General features: G+C 37.7%; 1 pseudogene; it reads left to right on the top strand.

Annotated features, from left to right (window-relative positions):
* Window positions 1-479: 479 nt before the first annotated feature.
* LOC149245380 (cytochrome P450 734A1 pseudogene) lies at window positions 480-1,706 on the top strand (annotated as a pseudogene).
* Window positions 1,707-22,320: the final 20,614 nt, after the last annotated feature.

The following is a 22,320-nucleotide window of genomic DNA, read 5'->3' on the forward strand; positions in this document are numbered from 1 at the left end:
CTCCTATATACTGATGTATCTTTGATGTATGTTTACATTAGTATGTTTAGTTTATTTCTAATCCTGAACTAGTTATGAATATGAATCCATGTCTTGTGTAGTGTTCTCTTCTTGTGATCTTGCAGAAACCTCTTGAAGTTGGGCGAGCGAGAAGGCAAGTAGTTGGGAACTCTCTAAGAGAAGAGAAGCCGGATCGAGGGACAAACGGAAGACACCGGTTAGTCCATCCATCTCTCTCTTCATTCTTAATTCATAAAGGAAGAATACTAGAATAGCTGTCTCTGTTTGTTGCTAAGGCACTGTCACACCTTAGGTGTATAGGATCGTCCTGCATAGGCATTTTTCCCCACAACACTCACCCTACTTATTTCTCCAATTTCTCTGCAGATTTTCTGGAATTTGTTGAGTGCTAAGATTCTCAATAATTATCTCTTCGACCTGGCTATAATAACTTCTACACTTTAGTAATTGCTATTTCTATGGAGATGGATCTCACATGCACCTTGTCGTTGGTTCTGCTTTTCACCTTTGTGTTTACTTTGGTGAGAATTGTGATAAAAGTATGGTGGAAGCCTGGTCGAATGAAGAAGTATTTTGAATCGCAGGGTATCTCGGGTCCCCCATACAGACTGCTGTATGGAAACACAACGGAAGTCATTCAAATGATGAAGGAAACCTACTCAGCTCCCATGGAGTTCTCCCATGATATTTTTTCTCGAGTTCTTCCAGAGCTTCATTCTTCGACCAATACCTACGACGAGAATTTCATGTACTGGTTCGGTCCTGTGCCAAGAATTGTTATTCCCCAGCCAGAGTTGATTAGGGAGATGCTGTGCAATAAATCAAAGCAGTACGAGAAACCAGAGCCGACAACCCACGTAAGGCAGCTGCTGGGCGATGGCCTTGCGACTTCTCAGGGAGAAAAATGGTGCAGACAAAGAAGACTCATCAGTCCTGCTTTCCATGCAGAGGCTCTAAAGTCTATGGTACCAGAGGTTGTGGCGAGTACATCATCTCTATTAAACAAATGGGAGCAGGCAATCACTTCTGGTACGCAAGAAATAGAAGTCGTAGAATAATTCCAGAATCTCACTGCCGATGTCATTGCTAGAACTGCTTTCAGCTCTAGCTATCTCCAATGAAAACACATATTTGATCTACAGAGTGAGCAAGCGATTCTCGTTACCGAAAGTTATTGTAACTTCATCATTCCAGGTTACAGGTTTTTTCCCACCAGAGGAAATTTGAAAGGCCGAAGGTTAGACCGGGAAATACAGAGGTCACTGAGGCAGATAATCACTGATCGCCAAAGAAATGCAACGGTGGAAAAAGGCAGGAACCCCTACGGCAAAGATCTGCTTGGCTTGATGATGGCAGCAACTAACAACGATGAAGTGAAGACGCATGTCAGCATGTCTTTTCAAGATATGATTGATGAATGCAAGACCCTCTTCGTGGTGGGACATGAGACAACCTCCCTTTTACTCGCATGGACTGCCATACTCCTTGCCATGCACACACAATGGCAGGAGCTCGCAAGAAAGGAAGTGATAAGCGTATGTAACAATGAGGGTCCTAATGCCGAGGTCCTTGGTCACCTGAAAATCGTCAATATGGTTCTTCATGAGCTGTTGAGGCTTTATCCGCCAGTACCCTTTATGGTAACAAAAAAAAAAATAGCTAATTTTTTTATTTATTTATTTTAATAATAATATGTATATATATGATACATATATTATTATTATTTTGTGGAATTTTTATTTTTTTTAAATTAAAAAAAAAAAAAAAAAAAAAAAAAAAACTAAATTTCATCTAAAAATTTAAAGATGACTTTTTTCATTCACAAAATTCTTTATTGTCTTTTTGCAAATTAGTTCTCCAGCAAGAGTATTTTTATTTGAACAAAATCAATAGATTTTTTGATCTTCCTGATCGCACGAAGCACAGGAAGAGAGCATACTAATCGCTTGATTTGTTTTTATTTATGCATGGGTTTTTTTTTTTTTAAAGACGAAATTTAAAACTAGCTAAACACTAAAACATCAGAAAACTCAAACTTAAACTCCTTTGTGAAGATCCTGTTGTCACCAGGTTTCACAAATTATTTTGTCTAAAGAAAAATACTAGTACTGAATTAAATTCCTAATGCCTAATCCCTTAGCACCATCCCCGGCAACGGCGCCAAAATGTTGGGCAATTTATTTTCTTAAATTGTTTTCATTAAATTATCAACCAGGAAGTAATCTTGTGATGGTGCCAGCAATATATATGCAGGAGTAGGCAACTAATTCTATGTCTAGCTAAATTATTTACAATTCAATATAATATGCAAGGGAAGAGGCTCCTAATGAAGGAGGTCTTGGTTTTCCTTCCCTACAATATCATAGAGAAATCATTGATTACATAAAACCAGAAACTTGAAATAAAGACAAGAGAATGAACTTTAATTGTTGTTCAGATTCAAAGAGAGAGAAAGACTAACTTATTCTCTTGATTGTCCCCTCATATACTAATCCAAACTAAACTAAGATTCATTCATAAGCGTAAGAAATGAAATGACTTGAAACATAAAAGGATTTCAATTATCATACAAATCAAATGGAGAGAGAGCCTAACTTAGACTCTTGGTTATCTACTCATATGATACTTGAAACATAAAAGCAAAAAAAATGAGTTTCATTTATCATGCAAATCAAATAGAGAAAGAGCCTAACTTAGACCCTTGGTTGTCCTCTCATATGCTGATAAGATTTAAAACTCATTCATCAATCATAAAAAAATCCTCAAACATCTAAGCAATTAAATGAAATAAGATCTAATATGAAATAACATGTTCCTTTGATCCTTCTAGAGTGAGCTCAATTCTCCTAAGAACAAAGTCACAAGCTATTCCATAAACTACATTAAGGCAACTTATACCTAAAACTACATAATGGAAATATATGTAAAATGAAGCTTTATTCTATTCCATCATAAGTTGGATACATGCTTCAAGAGTCCTCCCTTTGGAATGGAGGAGGTACTCCTATTTATACAATGGGATGAGATAACAAACTCATAATGATGATCCACTAATCTCTCTTTAGTTCCATACATTTCTCAACCATCTAGACACGTAACCCTATCCTCCATGATCTCCTCCATGAGTTCCATGATCTTCTCCATGAGATCATGATCTTTTCCATGAGGCTTATCTTATCAAATTCGAATTTGATCATTCAAGACCACATAAAGATGCCTTGGAAGCTTCCTTTGTACCTACACATGTCAACAAACTCATTCTAATTGTTAGGTATAAGTATAAGCATATTATTTTCTAAATTTTAGCCATAAATCCACTTAAAAATGTTAAGAATTAATAAACTTTGGAAAAGCATAGTTATAACCCAATAATGAGGTAAATGTAATGATGTGGAGGTGGAATGGAGGTGACATGAAGGTAAAATGTGAAGGTATTGGTGAATAATGGAGTGAAAATAGGGACTATTTTGAGGCCCAACAGCGGGTAACCTCTGTGCGCGTTCGCGATAGTGCCCGAAGATGGATCCGAAAGGATTATAGGGTGGAACTGATAATAGTTTAGGTTCGAGAAAAGGTGAAGGATCTCATGAGAAATAAGGGAGGTGAGTATGTGTTGAATGAATTTAAAAATTTATGTCTGAAAGAAGGCATTTGATGAGATTTGAAAACACACAACAACCCACATTATAATGGGGTGGGTGAGAGAAATAACCGTAGCACTTTGGAAGCAATGAGGGTGATGTTGCATGACCAAGGCCTACCTCTGCATTTGTGGTTTGAGGCATGCAATACAATGGTTTGTTTGTAGAACTAAAGTCCTCGTCTAATTCTTGCCATGATTACACTGGAGGAGGATTTCGGATGTGTCGCACTTCAAGATTTTTGGATCTTCTGTTTACTGCCATGTATGTAAAGAATCAAGGAATAAGCTTTAGTCGACCGCTATGTGGTGCTCCCTTGAGAGGGACCTTTAGATCCCACCAAAAGATGAGATTTTAGTTCCAAAATAGGAACCTCACGAAGTTGTAGAGAAACCACAAATTGTGGATCAGAGAGTGGAGACATTCACTAAAGTAAAACCTTTAGAGTAGGTAGAAAAATAACTAAGGAATTTGATTGACTTGTGTAGGATGTGAAGGAGAATGTGGGGTATCCTTCAAATTTGCATAAGAAAAGGAGGTCACCTGAGAGGTACACTAGCTACATGGCTCTTATGACTGAGCCTATAGAGATTGAGGCATCCTATTTTGAAGAATAAATAGAGAAACTTATATGGGTTGATGCAATGGTGGAGGAATATGAATCCATTAAAGAACAATGTTTTGGAAAAGGTCCCAAGACTAGCATATAAATAAATAGTGGGTTTGAGATGGATCTTCAAGGTGAAGCAGGAAACGAATGGAAACATAGAGAAGTATAAGGCCAAATTTGTGGCCAACGGGTACTCTCAAGTTGAGGGAGTTCACTATGAGGAGAGATTTACCCTTGTAGCAAGGTACTCATCCATTAGATCAATTCTTGGTCTGGATATGTAAATGCAGTGGAATATCGACCAGATGGGTGTAAAATTAACATTTCTCAATGGGGTTATTAAGGAGGAGGTGTACATAGAGTAAAAAAAAGGTTTTGAGACATTTGATCAAGAGTCTCATGTGTGCAGACTCAAGTGAGCATTCTACAAGCTCAAACAAGCACCTCATGCTTGGTACACCAAGATTGATAGTTATCTCACCAGTTTGGGCTTCACCATAACTGAAGAGGATGTAAAACTCATCACATCTTGATAGAAGGTAAATTGCTTATTATTGCCTTATATGTTGATAGTTTTATTTTAACTAGTGAGGAGTATTTGATCATATCTTGCAAGGAGGACCTTGCAAGGGAATTTGAAATGGAGGACATGGGTCTCATGAACTACTTTCTTGGGTTGGAAGTATGGAAAGGTGATGGGGAATTGTTTTTCTCTCAAGGAAAGTATGAAAATGATATACGATAGAGATTCTACATGGAGAGTTGTAAACCCATGGAGACACCTCTAATGAACAACTAGAGGAAGGAGAATGCCACTTTAGGTGAAATGGATACTACCATTTATCGGCAGCTAGTGGGTCCACTCATGTATCTTGTGAACACATCACCAGATATGTGTTGTGCAATCAACCAGTTAAGCCAAGCTATGATTAGGTAAAACAAACTATTTTGGAAGGAAACTAAGCATGTTTTACTGTACCTGAGAGGCACTACCTAGTTTGGACTATGGTACAGATGAAAAGAGGGAGTGAAGTTATGCAGCTTCAGAGATGTAGATTGGGCATGAAGTCCATCAAATCGAAAGAGTAAATTAATTGGAATTTTCAGTGTTGAGTCCACAGTTGTTTCTTGGTACAACAGGAAGTAAATATATCTAGTGCTCAACTAAACAGAAGCATAATACATGGTTGCAAGTCAAGCCACACATGAGGCAATATGGATGAGAAAGATACTTGTTGAACTATTTTGTTAGATGATGGATCCAATTGTGATTATGAGAGTTGCATCAATCTCTCTGAGAATCATGTATTTCATAGATATCCATTATCACCATTTACGAGACTGTGTCTAGAGGCAGATGATGTTGCTATACTCCATTCTTACAAAGGAGCAAGATGTTGACATTTTGACAAAAGCTTTGTCAAGAGCGAAGCTAGAGCTCCATAGGTTTAGGATAGGGGTGGTTGATAATCCCTTTATTACAAATATGGATTCTTCAAAAATGAAGTAAGAAATTCTCATTTTTTTTTCCTTGATTAAATTGAGAAAATATGAATTTCCACATCAACGGACAACTTGGATGCAATTTAATTGTGTAACATGGCTTGTGTCACCCGGTTTACTTAGTAAATTCGATTCAGACGAGTTATAGTTGAGTTAAGCATGTATGATCTCTAATTTGTAGAAAACAAAGTGAGTTAGCTCAAGTTGTTTTTAGTGAAACTAGTTCCAACTACTTGAGGAACTAGTGGAAGGCCAATTTTGCAGTGGGACTTCAGTCAAACTCAATGATCATTCAGTTAACTCATCAATCAACCCAAAATATCTAGTGCATGGAGAATTCGAGTTCCCCAACTATGGTGGAGATTCCAAGGCATTGTAACATCAATTTTATATTAGTCTCGAGTGTACAGGTGTTTCATGCAGTCAGATGATCAACCTTGGGAATTACGCAATCCATTTTGTAAAAATTCCTAAATAATAGGGGCCTAATTTCTTAAGGAATTATGCAAGGAAATATGGACTCAAGAGGAGGTAGAAATTTACTAGGTCTAGGTCAAAGCATCTCAGTGAGTAGAGAAACAAGTTATTCACTTGCTCGTTATTCTCAGTTGAGGAAAGCAATTGTAATACATTTCTATTCATCATATTAATGCAAGCAGACATTGGGGTTTTCAGCATATTACTTTCCCTAGGAAAACTTTCGTGTGCATGTTTGTTATTTCTTATTGCATGTATGAATTTTTTGTTCTAAATTGTGAATTAACTTCTGTAGATTGAACAGAGATTCCATACAGGCTGGTAGAGTATTTAATTAATGGAAAGACCTGTGAGCAATTTTGAAACCGACGTTTCGGACTAGCTAGGTGAGTCCATCATCAGGGTAATGAGATCTGCATTTTGAGAAGAGAGAGTCAAGAGAATGAGAACCTATTAATAGAAGGATGGATATATACCCTAGGTTTGGAGAGGTCGGCTTGATTTTCATCAATTTATTAATAAATGGATTAAATAGATTTTAATTTTGTTTTAAATTTTAATTTAATTAATAGGTTCTCATTCTCTTGACTCTCTCTTCTCAAAATTTTAATTTAATTAATAAATTTAAAACTATATTAATATAGTTTTACTTTTAATATAGTTTTAAATTTATTAATTAAATTAAAATTTAAAACCAAAATTAAAATCTATTTAATCCATTTATTAATAAATTGATGAAAATCAAGCCGACCTCTCCAAACCTAGGGTATCTATCCATCCTTCTATTAATAGGTTCTCATTCTCTTGACTCTCTCTTCTCAAAATGCAGATCTCATTACCCTGATGATGGACTCACCTAGCTAGTCCGAAACGTCGGTTTCAAAATTGCTCACAGGTCTTTCCATTAATTAAATAACTTCTGTAGAGCAGTAGAGTAGGTTTGTGTCTTGTGATTTTGATTAAAACTTCATGAGTAGTTGCAAATATACACCATAATTTCTACAAGGAGGGTGGAGGCAAATTATAGAATATTCCTTAGTAGACAATATGCCTACTTCAAAATATCTCTCACAACTTTCGTGAGGAGCAGACATTGAGGATAAAATATTGGATTATGGAAGAATTAGTCACAAAATTCACAAGGGCAATAATTTTGGTTGCAGGTGTGGAGGTAGATGGATTAAATGTAATTTTAGCTGCAGGTGTGTAGGTAGACAAGTCAGAGTTACTCCTTTCATTTTTGTCGATGACGTGTTAACCTTTGGTAGATTGACCTCTTTTGATAGGTCTTTAGACTCCTTATGTAATATTAAATCTCATATGGATTCTTCTTAACCAGATGATGAATTGGTACTGGAGATTTATGATATTTTTGGTGTTATCTGCACTCCATTAGATGTATATTTTAAATATCTTATTTTATGCTCCAACCTAATTATTATGGAATGAAGGATTGGAATTGACTTACAGAGAAATCCATGTAAACTTTTATCATGGGCACACAAGTGGCTCTCCCTAAGAGGCAAGTTGACTCTAGTTTGAGCAGTCCTTCAGAGCATCTCTATATATTAGCTTCATATTTTTGATATGCCTAAGAATATCATTAAATGTATCTTTCCGGCTTCATCTTAGCATGGGACAATTTGTTTCGTAAAGGACGGAGTGGGCCTGGTTGTTGTTTACTCTATATGGAGGTGATCGATGACCGAAATCATCTATTTCTTTGATTCTCCTTAGAAAATTCAATTTGGAATGGTGTATTTAACATGTTGCATTTACAAGCAAATTAGAACTACTCTTTTGTGGTTCATTGTATTCGGTATTGGATTATTGAATATAAAACATCTGGACCACTTCCAATATACATTGGAGTTTTGACCCAAAGAATGCATTACAGTCCCAAGATCCTTTGTTGTGATACATCCACCTCCATCCTTGTCAAGCAAGCTAAAAGCCTCCCTAAACTCAGACATAACCTCCATCCCATATTCCTTTAGTAGATAAAATCGTTCTCTCATTTCTGACCATGCCAATCTACCCTCCATCCTGTATTCTCTCATGAGCCCTATGTAAACCACCATTTCATTCAAGGATGGGGATTTTGATGTGTACTTTAAAAATATTTGTTAGATACTTTCCCCCTTTTCTTGCTTATCCTTTCTTGAGTTGGCCTCCTCTAAATATTCCCCACTCTCCTTAAATTATTTGGAAAGGAGCCTTTGGTTGCTAACCCCATTTTACTCATCCAAAAGAAGCAATAAAGAAGTTGTTAACATCATCAAGAAGTCAAGGTGATCGCCCTCTAAGACAATGATCACTATTTGAAGGAATACATCTTCTCCATCATATCATAAGTAGCGCTTCTTGGTTATACCCTATACTTTTTTTTGACCCATTCATTCCTCTCCTTGTGAGTAGAGTCACTAACATACCTGAAAAAAAGTCATTTGGGAGGATAAACATAGTTCTTTGGCAGAAGGGAAGTTATTAGGTGTTTAAGGAGGGTTCTTATGTGGAGGTTAAGGGGCCTTGTTTAGTATTAAAGTGGTTTTAATTAGGGGCTAAGGTTCGTATTCAAGTGTGTTTACTGAGGGGGCAGGCAGGCCTTTGTGAGTATGTGGGTTAAGACCCTCACGTTGGCATTTCCATGAAAAATAACCTCCTTTCTGTCGGTCTTCGGGAGATAGATAAAGACTTAAGAGTGTATGTCCTCAAGCCCAAGATTTCGTTCTAGGAATTGAAGTTCAGTGTTATACATACCACTTCGCCACGCCAACTACAATATAGAGACCTTAGGATAGGGCCAAGATTCTTGATTGAAAACTAGTGGGTAGTCACCCTAGCTTGGTCACTAAGAAAAAATCCCGGTTGTAACAACCCAAGGCATAGGAAAGGACTAACTATCCTACCCTAAGAGAGTACGTTATCTCCGGCCATTGAAAGCTAAAGAAGGTCTATCCGTCCGTGGCTCTAATTGTGAAGTATATGCTTCGCTTGGAACTCTCTCTCATAGATTCAAGAGATGAGAGCACGTATCTAAACAAAGCCTATTCCTACCTAAATTGTAGGATACGCTGTAATTAATCATTCGTCGACAGACTCCTCACTATTGGTATGCTAACCATTGAGTTCGGAAAGGTACCAAAGGAGCTCTTTCGACTGCCTTTGCCTTGTGGAGAGGTGAATAATGACAAGGTGAGGGCAGTTGGTCGTATGGGCTAGACCTTGACCGAACAAGAAGGAATGAGACTGAAGATATTGTCGCCAAGGAGTATCCTCACAAGAAACTATCTTTATGTCCACATATGAATCTATCAAAATGTATTTTTTCAAGGTGAGAAATAGGTCGGTTGGGTCATCAAACTTTTTTGCAGGGAAGAAGAGGACATATTTAACACTCATAGAAAATGAAGTTGTGGAGCATGTCAAGGGCTAAATCACAGAACCTCCAAAGGAAGAACCTAAATCTCTTAAAAAGTACATGAAAGGGGAAGTAAGGGATCAAAGAATTCTCATAGAATCCATCAAGGATCCCCTCATTCACTATGTATCAAAACTAGAAATATCAAAAGAAATATATGACAAGCTTGTAGAATTGTTCTCAACTGATCTCATTAAGGAAAAAACTCTACAAGATGAAGATATCAAAAGAAGAAGGAGTGGCCTCTACTTTATGAGGGTGGTAGAAATAAGAGACCAACTCCATGAGTTGGGAGAAATAATGTTTGACAAGGAAATTACTATCATAGTACTCAATGCACTACTAGAGGAATGGAGCAACTTCACATCAAGCATCTATGGGAAGAAGGAAGCTACTCCATTCAATGAGCTATGGTCATTATGCAGCATCAAAGAAACCAGGTTGAAAGAAAAAATCGATGTAGGATCAAAGTGAGCAAAAGATACACCCAAATTGTGAGATTTAAAATCTCTCAAAATTGCAAAGTTATTGACATATTTTTGTTGCTTTTATTCTTTTGTTATTTTGGGTTCAACTTTAATTTAAATCTAGCTATTGAGTTTTCAACCATTCCATTCAAAAGTATCATTTTCAATTTACTAAGATTTGTGATAGCTTTGTAAATTGTTTTTTTTTAATTTATTTTGAGAGTGATTTTGATATAATTTTAGTTGTGATTTTAGTTTGGATGTATTTTTATTTTAACTATTTAATTCAAAATTGTATTGTAATTATAAATGAACTAAAATTAATGAAAATTGTGAATTTATATGATAGATTTGTCCCTTATATTTAGAAATTTATATAATAAATTTGAAAACAAAATATTAAATTTTGAATTACCAAATTTTATTAAATCTTGTGTCAATAAACTAAATTAAATATAAAATGAGTATATAGTTGTTTTGATAAAAGTGACATTTATTTGGGTAATTTTGGTAAAAATAAAATATTAAAAATGAAATATTAAAAAATTGTGTACATGACATTATTTTATTAATTTCTTAAATTTTTCTTAGGTGGTTATTTTTGAGTTGAATTTTCTTCTGAGTGAATTTTAATTGTATTATTATTTTGTTTAAACAAATTGCTTTTAATAGCTATTATTTTTATTGCCATTTTTATTGTGAATTTTAAAGGATGCTAGCTCAATGAAATAGTAGGAGGTTGGTTAGATTCTACTGTGTCCTAATATGAATTAATCAATGATATTGTAATTTATTTTTAATTAAATAATTTTAATGTTGGTTTATTTCAAGAGTGAGATATTTTTCTAGATTCATTATTTTATATTGTATCTAGAGAGACCAGAGTGATGCATTGTCTTTGAATGTAATTCTTTATAGTTAAGATCAAAGACATTGTCTCCTTAAAGACAATATGTCTTTAATCCCAACTATTGTCTCTCTAGACAAAAATGAAATTGTCTATGGAGAGACAAAAATGAAAATGAAATTGTTTATGGAAAGATAAAATGGTTTATGTTATATATTGTCATTATAGAGACGATATTTTAAGACAATTTAATATGAAACACAATACACAAGTTTTCTTTTCTATCCAATTAAGATTGTCTTGAAAATTTAAAACCAGTGATTTTTGTGAAATAATTTTCCTATAAATATGTTTTCCATATATAAATAAACTTATCACCTTCGGCTTTGAATAATTATAACAACCATACAAACTTATCACAGTCGGCTTTGAATAATTATAACAACCGTCATAACCGCAACGGCTACCCAACGAGACTATATTTATCATGTCCATGAGAAATAGGGATAATGGGAGTCTCAAAATCAATATTCGCATTAACGAGGAGAGGAGATCCATCCAACATTTACAGTTAAAAGTTGGTGTCTGCTTTGAAGTAGGTATTCTGGCAACAATGAGTCGAAATTTGCATAATCCAGATAGAGACTCGGTCCTTAGCGTTATGAGATTTGTGGAAGTGGAGTTAAATGGAGGAATTATCCCTCAAAACCCAACAGCCGCAGCAACAACTGAAACTCGCAGAATTGAAGATGAGAATTTGGTGTCTACTGTGAGGGTGAACACAGTGCCTGCAGTTTCGCCAGGTGAACACTACGTGCAGGAAATAGAGAGTTTATCAGAGAATATTAATATACGTGGATTAGATGATCGATGGCGTGGAGACAACGTTCATCGTTTCAGATTGAGTAACAGGATCAATGAAAGTGAAGATGAGGACTATCTCACAACATTTACATTTCCTCCCAATATTATTGTTGTTCGATACATAGGAGATTTTCGCTCAAATTACTCACCTCAAGTTCAAATTATATGGAACTCCAGATTCTCATGGCGTGAGATCAAACAATATGTAGAAGACTATACGTATAACTTCGATTTCAGAACTGAAATAATCTTTGTTACCTCTGGACAGCAAAGATTAAATAGAAATCTTTCCGAGGAGGAAAGAGTGAATAATATTAGTGTAGCAGTGGATGGGTTGCCATCCATTATTATTAGCAGCGAAAACGGTGACGAAGTGGTGTGCCCAATTTGTCATGACCCATTTTCCAGTACAGATCCTGCAAAACAATTGCCGTGCGGACATCTTTATCATTCGGAGTGCATTCTTGAATGGTTTTGTCGTAAAAATTCATGTCCAACGTGCAGACGTGAACCCGCGTTGCTTAATATTGACTGGATGTTTTAATTTGTTTGTTTCGTAATTTCCTTTCCTTTTATGAGTACCATGAATGAACGTTGAGTATGAGAAACGTGTAGTATTTCTTTTCATTAATTGATCTTTGCCTATGACAAGTATGTATTATTTTTGTTATTAATTTTAATTTTAAACACTTTTATGATTACCATGAATCAACGTTGAGTATGAGAAACGTGGTGTATATCTTTTTATTAATTGATCTTTGCGTATGACAAGTATGCATATTTTTTTTATTAATTTTAATTTAGATGTTTAAAGACGCTGGTTTCATTTACCCCATGGTCAACCATCAAAGTCAAACCAAATTTTCTTCTGATCCATTGATGGACTAATTTACTGAAGTGTGGGAGGATAAGATAAATGAAATTGAAAAAATTGTTTAATTCCAAATATAATTTAATATAATAAACTATATAATTTATTTAAAATTTGGAAAATAGGAACTAAATCTAGACACACACAACTATGAAACAACTTTCCAAATTAATTTCAACTCTCCTCCTTAATGGATCAAGGATTCACTTGCACATGTAACATCTAGCTAAACAATTCAAATTTCATTTTCCCAAGAGGGTTGGTGAGATATGAGTTGCTTTTTGAGAGGTGTTACAATATTCAAGAAAAATCTCTTTGGAGTGAACTTTTTCTCTAACAAAATGAAATTGAGTATCTATATGTTTTGTGTTTTTATGAAAAACACTATTATTTTTGAGGTTGATTGAACTTTGGTTGTTGTTGTAGCATATGTTTGTTCTTCATGTGCATCATGCAGAAGTCTTCCCAACCAAACTCCGCTCAAATGATCTTCCAGTTGACGTCTTCTCAACCAAACTCCTCTCCAACAAATGACCCCAAACCCAATATTAAAAGCAAATTGAGCTATAGATCTTCTATTGTCCATAGATCTTATACAGTCCATATTTCCACCCCAATCTAAATATGATAGCCTATTAGTTTAACATCAAAATAATTGTTATATTTAATGCTAAAATTTAGGACACCTTTTGCTGCCATCCAAAGAGGGTTTTGTTATAAACTAGCTCAAGCAAGTAGGGTCTCGTTGTAGTCAAATAAATCAAACTTCCAACCACAGTTGTCTATATAGTGTATCATACACCTCTTTAGAACCATCATCACTTTAAAGTAGAAAAGTAGTAAAGTAGCTTTTAGGTAGTAAAGTAGCTTTTCTTCTAACTTTGGAATCTTATGAATTAATTGTGAAATGTTTATGAAGTTATAGTTTAAATTGGTTTTATGCAATTCGAGTCTTTTTGGACTGAATTCTTCTTATTTACATTATTAATTGAGAGATCATATAGTAATGTCATTGGGAGGTACTAACCTTAATGAAATGCAATATATTGCTAACATTTCTCCTAACAAAACCTTGGTGATCCCAATACCTCTTTTCAATGTCATGAATGAAGGTTTACATGGCGGAAGTAAATTGACAATGGAGGTTTATATTTTTTATTTACATGAAATTTATCTTTGTAATTTAAAATTAGAAAACTATTTTTTGTCTAGGTTTTATTGAATTTTATCCAATCCATCCATGTAATGGAATCATCCCTTTCATTCCTAAGAGAACGAAGTGTTTACAAATTTACTTGAGAATAGATATGTAGATATTGAAATTTATAACATAGCTTAAATATTGATGATCATGGTAAGACAAGACTTTATGATTCTACGTGTTGGAGTTTCTTCATTTAGAGAGGCCATGCATATGGGTTCATAAGTTTACCATCATTTGAAGGCATGCTTGTGCTCCTTTGACACCTCACAAATATTTTGTTTCTCATGTTTGTTTTATAAAGAAAGTTTGAACACTAAACTACACAATATGTGCATAATCTATTTTTAGTTTTCCTTCTTAATAGAAATTTTGTTTTGTTATTGATTTTAAAAAATTTCCCAACCTTTTGTGGGTCTTCCACGTTGTAATTAAGAAATATGGTCAATATGAAACAAAAGTTGGAGACGAAAGAGGCTTTGCTTCAAACATTCACGTGCTTCATTGAATTAAGAGTGAATATTAAACTTCAAATTTTTTTGTTTCTGCAATTCTTATTGTATAAAATGTTATCTTGTTGAAATGCACAAGATTGAAGAAGCCATGGAATTATTAAAGATTTCCATTGAGAAATAACTCACAAGGCTCGCATTCTTATTAGGTTTTATTATTTTCCTTTGTGGATTTTTTATTAGCTATAATGCTGAGATTAGTTACTCATGAAATATTGTTTTAATTGGGAGGTTGTTATTGGCATGGATGTAGCTACTTCTTAGTTCCACATTGAGAAGGATGAAAAGTATGATTTGAACTCCAAGGAGGAGGTGAGCCTCTATTTTTCATTATTGATACCAATGCAATGCATTTAGTGTGCTCTCTATAATTAACATGTGCATTGACATGTGGACTTCTTTCAGATTAAAAAAATAAATTCAACTCATGAGGAAGGAACATGACCATTATCCCTCGAGTTTTGCACCCTTATTTCCTTTGTAAACAAGAGATAAACAAAAGAGGCCTTAATTAGAAGGAAATTCATTAGATAAATTATGTTATTTACTTGGATATAATTGTCTTGTTATCTTGGAATTGGATCGCTACAAAATAATAATGGTAGCCAAAAGATAGCTAATCAAGCTTTATGAATTGTTTATTGAGGATTATCCAATTGTATTGTTGGGCATGGAATCCCCCACAGTTTTGAATACTATTTTTGTAAATATTGTGTGAATTGTGGGCACGGAGCACAAATTGTATGTTAGAGTCACAGGGTTGTCCGCGCTAAGTTGTGAATGTAGTGTGGGCCTACGCATGGTCCCCGGACCATGGGATTGTATAAATAGAGCGAGGCTCTAAGTTGTAAAGTAGCAAGTAGCAAACCAAATGGAGTTTAGAAGATAGGGAGCATAGAGTAAGAGTCTAAGTGCTTTGGGTCCTAGTAGTAGGAAGAGGCTATGCACCTCACTGCGCAGAGGTCTAGTAGAGTACGCAACTTAGTGCATGGACCCCCGAAGCTGAGTGCACAAGGCGGAGTCAAGTTTTTAACCAAGGAAGAAGAATAATAAAGAGAAGTTTGATTCCAAATATTGTGTATCTCTTCGTGTGTTATTTCCTCTTTGATACCATATGCAATCATACTATTTTATTTATCGCGCGCACCTTTATGAATGTTAAACATTGTTAAGTATACTTAGACACATACACATAAGCTAAGTGATAAACTAATATCGGGTTAATAGTAAGGAATTGGGTAATAACATGGATTGGGCCTCGAGTAGGGCAGCGCGAAGGCAGCATCGCATGTTGCGAGGTACTCATAGGTGCACTTAGCGACATGCGCGCAGGTAAAACCATGGACCACCTAAAATCATCAAACATCTCTAGGGTGTAGAAACGTGGTTCTAGCACCCTCCCGTACTACTTCGGGTGAGACCTGAGTCCACGTTGTGCGGACTATTGCCGAAAGGGTGAGTAGTACCACGATTTGTTTAGCTAAATAACCTCTAAACCAAGGTCAGCCCCAACAAGCCAACAAATGGTTCTGTTGCCACGACCGTGATCTGCATAAGGGATATCTCATGTCGTGATACTAGAATCCAACAAAGAAAGAAATTGAAGGGTGGCTAGATAAGAAGATTCAGAAGTTCGCGGTGAAGGAAAACAAGAACCCATGAGTATCTAAGGAATAATGGTTGGAGTGCTACTTATATATGGAAATCCACAAAATTTGCACTGCATCCTTTCCTTCTAAGAGTGGATCGCGAAGCTAGGAGACAGTCACAGAAGGTGTAGGCTTCAAAAACCCATCGTGTGGACTCCGGAATTAGTGCCTATACTAGAAGCGTCAAAGGATAAGATCGTGTGAGCTGTGGACCATTGGCTTGATCAAATTATAGGAGGATTATCACTGAGTTCGCGATAGATATGACCGTCAGCTACAGTTAGGTGGAATGATGCTTCCTCAAAGGACTACAAGGTAAGTATATTAAATCTTTGCACACTTGGATTAAGATGTTATTGTGTGGAAAGTGGGTTATTCGAGTAAATTAATGTTTGAGAATACGCGAAGTGGGAAGATCTACAAAAACAGAAGTAGTGAAGAATTAGAAACTAGTCCCTTAATTTCACCCTAGCAGGAAAGGGAGGAAGAGCTCACGAAAATTTCTCCGAGAAGCGTGGCCAGTCTAATAAGGCAGCGAATTTTGTGCTTACCACCTCCACCTACACCGCCACTAGTCTCACCATATTCACCTCCATCTCCGCCCACCCCACTGTTATAGCTCCAAATCTCACTCTTATGGTTTGTGATGCTGCACTTATGGCCTAGGGCAACCCCTCCTTCCAGACCTGGTCCAAAAATTTAAAAAACAGTGTTTTATTCCCTGTACGCGACTTTGCCCTGTGTTAAACGCGTGTACACGCGGGTCTGTCATACCCAACCCGCGTGTATCTATTAAAACACTTAAAAAAATATAATTTCCTCTTTTTCGGGCGGTGATCGCGGGTTTACCTGCTGGATCACCTGTTAGTGCCCGTGGCCCAACTCTTCCCAACCAACTCCTAACTAAAAAACTACTTTGGAGAGGGTATAAAAAGACATCAAAGGGAAGGCCAAGGGAGAGAGAGAAAGGAGAGCAAGATTATTATGCTGAGATTTTTCCCTTAGACCAGGTCTGAAGTCCTTGGTGCATTCTGCACTTCCCCCATTTTGCATAGGAAACCCTTGTTTCCATGTGTATTGGTGATCATTCATCCTTGACATCATCATTGAGTAAGACTTGGAAGGAGCTCTTGTTGGAGGCTGGAGGCTGGAACGAATCCGGGAGGAAGCTTCCTTGGAGCCTGCTGAAGGTGTTCAGGTGATATCTTTCCGATATATGTACTTTATTTGCCTTTATATATAAAGAAACACGTCTTTGTTCCCGAATAATCTTTCTTTATGCTTATGAGATTCTTGTGTTGAATTCTTATGAAAGTAGTTACTTAAAGATTTTTTATAACTAACTTTATAGCATAAAGATGATTTATACATAAACTTCTATACATGTACTGTTGTGTTCTTTGATTTGTTTGTCTTGCAGGTCAGAGAAAGAAGAAGGGAACTCCAAGAAGGGTTTGCACCCTAACGGTCTTCTCGGACGTAGGACCTTAGGTATGTACCCTAAACATTAGAATTTGCTTAAAAGTAAAAAGATGGCTGTGTGTATGTGTTTCTTTGTATAAGCAATTTTCAGTCTGGTAGAGTCTCAGCCCAAAGGACTCTAGGGGTACTTTCCCTTCAACCAGAATTGGCGACTCCGCTGGGGACAACACTCTTGTTGTTCCTAGTTTGGGTAGTCCTCAAGCCAATCAAGGCTCAGTCCCTCTGTTTGTTGGTTCTGACTGTCTGATATTTTCTTGAACTCCAAGCTTTTCCAGTTTTTCAGTTTGTGTTTTTTATTTTTCTTGAAACACTTCATATACGCACTTTTTCTGGATTACAGAAGCGTATATACGCAAGTTGCACTAAGTAAACCCGCGTATACGCAGGTTTCCTTAGTTACAGTCGCGTGTACACGCATTCTGCAAGTAATTGCAGGCGCGTATATCACATAATTTTCAAGATTTATAATTTTTCTTTTGGCTGAATATCTGTCTGGTGGTTTGGGTCAGTTTAAAACAGTCAATTCCCAGTGAGAGTTCTCTGTTTAACAGGGGGCATCTTGTTTCGAACTCTCTCTAGTTATAAGGAGTGCTAGTCTTGTTTTTCGTTGATTGCAAGCGTCATTGATTTTTGACACACAAGGTTTCTGTTTAAGAATCTTGATTGCTCTGTTTCGGCAGAGTGGGAAGATAGTCTTAAAATCTTTGTGTCCATTTTGTTTTCATGACATTTGTGTTTGCTTAACGAAATCATTTTTATGACCATTTGCTCCTTCGTTTCGGGAAAGTTGTTTGTTACCATTTCCTTGAAACTTGTCTTTTGATTTCTTGGACTTTCATTGCTGCTTTTGATTGTCAAAAGCGATTTCAAACACATTTTATTTTTGTTGAGTTCTCATCATTTGGAAGGTGTCAATTCACAAAAGTGTTTGGTAGCTTGTTTATCAATCATTAGTGTCAGTTTCTTTTTTGAGAGTTTTCCTTTGAAAAAGACTTTTTGGTTTGATTGAAAGAAAATCTTTTGAAAGTTTTTGAGTTTCGCTTTCTTAAACTTGCTTCTCATCTGATTTCCTTTTTTGCGAAGTGAAAGTGCTTTGTTTTTTATCTTAAAACTTGTTTTTATTGTTTGGACGAAATGATTAGTAACAAATCATCTTCTATCTAAGCATTTCAGTGGCAAGACAAAATTTGGTAAAGCAGCAACTTTCCTTCTTTGTTTTTAGAGTAGTCTTTGAATCGTGCATCCACATTTAGTTCTTGCATTAGGGAAAGATTTGCATCTCTTTTTAGGCATATTTAGTTTTGTTAGTTTTTGTGAGTGTGGAGTCTGAAAAGAAAAAGGAAAATTTTTTTTGTTTATATTACAAGTGCCTTCTGAACCTCATAGAAATTGCTATTCATCGAAAACAAAAGTGCATGTGCATGTAGCTAGGTTTTATTAATTTCTTTTGCGTCCATAAAACACCACAAGTTTCACCTCCATTACCTTTGACTTAAAGAACAGCCTAATAAAATCAAGCGCTTAATTAAAATCCACTAGAACTTTTTGTTTTAGTTATTACACCAACAAGTTTAGGATTTTAGGGCCTTGGATTAGGCGAGTGGAGAGTTAACTCTCCAAGGCCACACAAAACGTCAAACATAAGAGTCTGATTAAAGAGAGTAAATCCAATAGCGTTAGGGAGACCAGGAAAGCTCCGGATCTGGGAGTTAAGCACGAGGGTCTGTGAAGACAGGGAAGAGAGATACCCCCTCTCCTACTTGTCCGAACTTACCTCACGACTGTTCCGCCTGGCTTCTGCGACGAGTTGGTACCCATAGTTGCCTCTCATAGGGATCTGCATAGGTGGCTGCGGAGGGGAATCCCGTGGCACCTGAGGTCGACGTTGTATCACTCTCGACAGTACTTCCGGAGGGCACCCTTGCGAAGCTTGGGGGCTTGCACCGGCGCAGACTGTTGTTAGGAGGTCAGCGTAACTTCCTCTGATACCTTCGCTGATAGGACTGGGCCCTCATCATCCCAGACTATCCTCGGAAGGCCCTTTGATTCACTTTCTCGTATTTTGGTGTCCGGTCTCAATCACCCGGAGCGGAAATACTTGAAAGTTGTTTGACTGGCTGTATCTTTAGGAACTTTATACTGTGTGCTCTGTGCTCCTAGTCGGCTTAGCTTTTAATTTTTTTTGAGTCTTTAGTTAGATCTTTAAAAAAAATTCAAAGTGGCTGACCGGTCTCCAAGACGGTCTCGAAGACTTCGTGGTCTCTCGCCACCTAGTTTAGAGCCTTCTCCTAGAAGGCGCAGAGGGAATACTACCGGTGGGGTCCGTCCCACGCCGGCTGACGCATCGGGGATTGATCCTCCTCTCGGGGATATTAGCGGCCAAGCAAGGCCTGGTACTTTTGAACAAGAGAGGGACGCTCCAGTCTTTTCTCAAGTTCGCTTTCAAGCGGAGGATAACGTAGAGGTAGAAGAACTTTCAGAATCATTAGTGATTCCAAATTCTCCACTACCATCTAGTTACCCAGACGTATTGCAATACGTTGGGCCTCCATTATATAGACCAGCGAGTCCAGGTTACGCTACGCGCTTACCATTTATGATCACTACTGGAAGCATGGCTTCCACGAGTGCTGCGACTATGCAAACCCCAACATCGGTGCAAGGGGGAGGAACCATTTCCATCCCCTCTGCTTCCTTGTTCGGATCGTTTGCTAGCACATCTTTGGTTGGGTCTACCTCCATTCCGTCCACGAGTGGAAATGCCCAAACCAATGCTTTTAGTACTGGTTCCTTCCTTTTTGGCACCCAATCACAGGGTATTCCGTCAGTTCCGTTCAATGCCGCTACGTCCATGATGGGCGGATCGGCTTCATTTCAGGGTTTTCCTTTTGGAAGTGGTCATATTCCACATTCCAACCCAACGGTAGGATCCATGCCTTTTTCTTCAATAGGACAAAGCAGCAATCCTTTCCAAGGTTGGAATAACCCTGGGGCTAGTAACGCAGGAACTGCGAATCCATTCATTGGCCAACAAGGAAGTAGGCCGTATTCCACGATTAGCATGTTTCAAAGTATTCCTCCCCTCGCTTCGGCTTGGAACCCATATCAGGGGTTATCGACTCCTTACAATTCTATAGGAGGAAACTTTGCAAGCTATGGAGCTTATACGGCAGGAGTTGGTCAAACTCCGAATTTTGCTGGACCACAAGGCTTGCCCTTTGGTTCAGCTGGTTCTACTGGTCACTTGGGGCAGCCTGGTGCCTCTCAAATCCCAGGACAATCTTTTCAGAACTTGGGGAGTTCTGCCCAGTCTGGGTGGAATCCCCTAGGTCCTCCTAGGCTTCCATTTCTGGCAACGTTAAACTTGCCAGATCTCACTAAGCTAACGAACGACCCTATCAGATACAATCCAGCCTGGCCTCCGGTCCCAACCAAACTCCCTTCGGACATCCCAAAATTCGAAGGGAAGAGTGGTGAAGATCCGGGCGATCATGTAACCACATTCCATTTGTGGTGCTCATCTAACTCCCTCATCGAAGATTCGGTTAGGTTGAGACTTTTTCAGCGCACCTTGACTGGTAATGCGGCTAAATGGTACATAGAGTTGCCAGGGGGCAGGTTTACATCGTTCGCAGACTTAGCTAATATCTTCTTGAATCACTTTCAGTTGCCTGTCCGCTATGATGCCGGAACTGAACTTCTGGCTACCTTTCGTCAGGATAAGGCAACCCACATTTCTGATCACATACAGGAATGGAGACGGAGAAAAAGGCTCATTAAAGCCGAAATCCCTCCGGAGTACCGTCTAGAGTGGTTTTTGAAGTCTTTGCAACCTGAGATCTCCAAGGATGTCTCCATGTCTGGGGTCTATTCTGAGGAGCAAGCCATTTTCAGGGCCCAGCAGTTAGAACTGATCTACTCTCAGTCTGGGATCCTCCAAAAGTACTTGCCAGATGCTCCTGGATCTAAGGTTGATTTAGCTAAGCCAAAGCCAGGTCCGCATGCGGATGGTATCGTGGGGTCTGTAGACTCGACTACAGTGAACTTGTTGAATCAATTGCAGCAGTTGTCATTACAAACTGCTCCTAACAACCAAGTCACAATGTCTAATCCACCTGCTTCCCAAAATTCTTCCATTAACGCCGTCCAATCCGATAACCCCAAAGGAAATCAAAATTCCAATGGGAAAAAGAAAGGACGTGGTAAAAAGAAGAACTCGGATGGGAAGCCCGATGCAAATAAATCCGGCAACAACGCTGGTGGTGGTGGAAATGAGTCGAGAAAGAAAGTTAAGTTTCCTTGCAAGTTATGCAAAGGAGACCATCTAACTCATCTCTGCCCTAGAATTGAAGACGCTCAGCGCTTGTTAGGACAGCAAGGGACTTCTAGTTCGCAAGCTGTGTTAACTAACCCGTTTCCCCAAGGGCAGCAACTTCTTGCTGGCGCAAGTTCGAACCCTGGTACCTCCGCAGGGGGCAACCAGGAAGGGGATAAGTCATCAAATGTTTTCATGATGGGTGCTCACGCTAATGTGGCCACACGGTCATGCGATTATGGTGAAGGTGAAAATTCTAAGGGTAAATCAGTTCCCGAAACTAACAACCCACTTCATATTGAGCGACCTTCTGTTGAGACTATACCTCGGGTGCCGAAAGGTTCATCTAAACGCGCGACTATCAACCCTAATATTAGGGCAGCCCAGAATTACTCCATTGTCGAGGATCTGGCTCAGAGTCCATGTGCTATGTCCGCGT

The sequence above is a fragment of the Pinus tabuliformis genome, chromosome 7 (assembly GCF_031772625.1).
Source record: "Pinus tabuliformis cultivar Carrire ecotype Pingquan chromosome 7, CPIR1, whole genome shotgun sequence".
Classification (NCBI taxonomy): domain Eukaryota; kingdom Viridiplantae; phylum Streptophyta; class Pinopsida; order Pinales; family Pinaceae; genus Pinus; species Pinus tabuliformis.